Below are 2,904 nucleotides of genomic sequence, written 5' to 3'. Positions count from 1 at the left end.
ATAGCTTCGTCTTTCGATCGAAGTAGAGATAGATATAGATATCTTAATACTTTGTCAAGAAACGTGATATAGTAGCGATAGCTATTATAGGTCTTAGGGCTAATAGGCCCTCTAATATCGCTATGTATTCTTTCGCCTATACCGTATTCAGCAGCAGAAGTAGAAGATTTATTGATCTTCCTATTATATTTTGACTATATATATATTTCGTATATATTTTGTATATAATCTCTTATCTCTATATTAGATAGAGATATATTAGCCTAGCTTAATAGCCTTTATAGTAGTATTAGGCCTATATAACCTAATCTATTATGCCAAAGTTTTAATATTCTAGTAGTGCTACTAGTACTTTAGATAGATTAATCTTTTGATTTTGATTAGCTAGAGTCTTCCTTATATAGCTTTGTATATATTATATATAGGGTAGTTTGATATAGATTATCTTGCTTATACCCAATTAGTATAATATTTCGATATTGATCGAAAATAGTGGCCTTTTCTCTATTAAATAGAGATACTGAATTTTTTAGTATATATATACTTAATATATTGATTCCTAATTATAGGACATAGAGCATATTAGTCAATTTATAGACTAGATTAGTATTTATCTAGAAGATAATATCTCTAGCAAGATTAATAGATAATCTTTGTGTATTACCCTATATAACAGTTTTATTAGTTTTATATACACTATCGAACAAATCTAATTTAGATACTACACAAATAGTAGCAGCTGTATTAATAGTAAAGATCACTTTTATAGTAGAAAGATCTGAATTTATCAGATTATATGCACTTTCTGATCGGTTTTATACGAGAAGTCATCGCAGAATGAGAGACTTCTTGGTATATTCACTATAGATTCATTACTCAAAATTGAGTGATCTCTCATCAGGTTTTGATTATCAAAGATTGGTAGGCCATGCCTGATTAGCTATGCCTCGTTAAGATCAATTAGATCATTAGCCGATAGGCTAGTAGGCAGTAGGTTGCTAGCCAAGGTTTCTTGATTTTTAGCTTCTGCAGGGTAATCAGTCACATAACTAGTAACGTGGATTTCTTCCTCGTCAGATTGCTCATTAAGCATTGCAGTGATCATCTTCTTTTGTTTATCAATCTTTTAATGATCGATTTGATTGGATCTAGGCCTATTTAACCTAGGTATCTAATTAGCTAGTCTGAAGGATATAGATACCAGCAATCTGCCACTATATAGCTTCGCATATAACAATGCGTATAGTATTTGCCTGAATTTGATAGTTTTTTCCAGGGTTTTTTACTAATTCGACGATTTTGATTAGCCTAACGATTTAATTAGTGCTTTACCTAATATTTAGGCTTACGATTAGCCTGATATTTAAGTTAATGATTACTATAGCTATCAGCCATAAAGATTTGCTCGCTTGTTTGCATATAACCGCGCGATTCGTTAATTAGATTAGCGAATAGCGATTAAATTAAATAGGAATCAGAATCTCTACGAAGAGATTAAATAATGTTTTATACAATTGGTGCATAGGTTTGATCGAGATTATTCAAGACCTATACGAAAACGATTTGCTTAGGGAAATCAATCCCTAGGCTTACTAATTCGATTAGCAGGCGTCTTATCTTAGTAAGATAGTTATATATACTATCGAAATCGCCTAATTAGCTATTGAATAGGCTTTTTAACACAAGGAATTCGGTAGTAAAGCCTTTCGGTCGATATTAAGTAGCTAAGATAACCTATACTTAGTAGGCCGATATAGTATCTCCTAGCTAAAAGAGTAGGCTATCTTTGTATAATAGCTTAATTAATAATAGAGTATCTCGATTAATCTGATTAATAGTTTTGAATTTATTAGATAGAATAACTAGCTTATTTTAGCCTATCTCAGAGATAGCAGGGCTAGTAGATCTTCCGGGTCTACTAGATCTTCTTCTTTCTAACTAAATCGTAGTATTTCTGTAATCAGGCGATCTTTAATTAGGTAGTAGAGCAATTGCTTTTTTATAAGACTAGTATTAATTAGGAATCTGGCCTTGTTAAATAGCAGGAAGCTTTATATAATCGTGTTAGATTATATCAATTAGTCTCTCTTAATCAAGAATTGCTTTAATTCGAATTAACTAGGCAATATAATTTCCTTCTCCTTTAAGAGGATCGATATTATGTTTGTTAATCATCTTAAGTTCAAAAGACTTAATTAAATTATTGAAAAATTTGTTTTTGTTAAGAAAGTCGAGATTTCTTAATATTTCGTATAGAAAAGTAGACGCGACCGGTAAAAATCGAGTATAAATTTTTGAAAACAAGAAGTCGGAGGAGCTTTTTGTTTCTCTTTAAGAGAGAGAAGTTTCTCTTAAAAGTAAGGGATTCTTCGTTAAAGATAGAAGATTGAAAAAGTGATATCAATTAATCAAAATTCATTAGCCCGATTTAGCTTCCTTTACATACAGGTGCTATACGGGGGTTTGTTATCTTGCTTTTCCAGCAGTAGACACAGAGAGAAAGCGGTAGCAGAACCTGCTAGCCAAGCCGCCGGCGAGAGGTGGCAGTGCCTAGGGCCTAGTTCTGCGTTAGGCCTAGCTAATAGCCAGGCTCGCTACTAGCCAATCAGCCCAGCCACAGCGCGGGCCATAGCTATAGCCGTAGCCACAGCGCGGGCTACAGAACTAGGCCGCCCAGGCCACCGCCTATACGTACAAGAAGGGAAGTAGTACAAACGCAGTAAACAAACAAAGCCAAACAAGCCAAACACCAACAAAGGAAACAGACTAAACGAAAGGAAGGGGAATCGCTGCAATCCCCGCAGTCTCCTAGTCCCCTCAATCTCTCAACGCCGCTAACCCCCAGCGGTCGCCACAAGCTATATAGCCCTCGCAGACAGTCAACCCTAACCGTCGAATCCTTCA

The sequence above is a fragment of the Penicillium daleae genome (genome assembly GCF_028827525.1).
Source record: "Penicillium daleae strain IBT 16125 chromosome Unknown utg000003l_segment0_segment0, whole genome shotgun sequence".
NCBI lineage: Eukaryota > Fungi > Ascomycota > Eurotiomycetes > Eurotiales > Aspergillaceae > Penicillium > Penicillium daleae.
The sequence above is the reverse complement of the archived record's forward strand: the minus strand, read 5'-3'. Positions refer to the sequence as shown.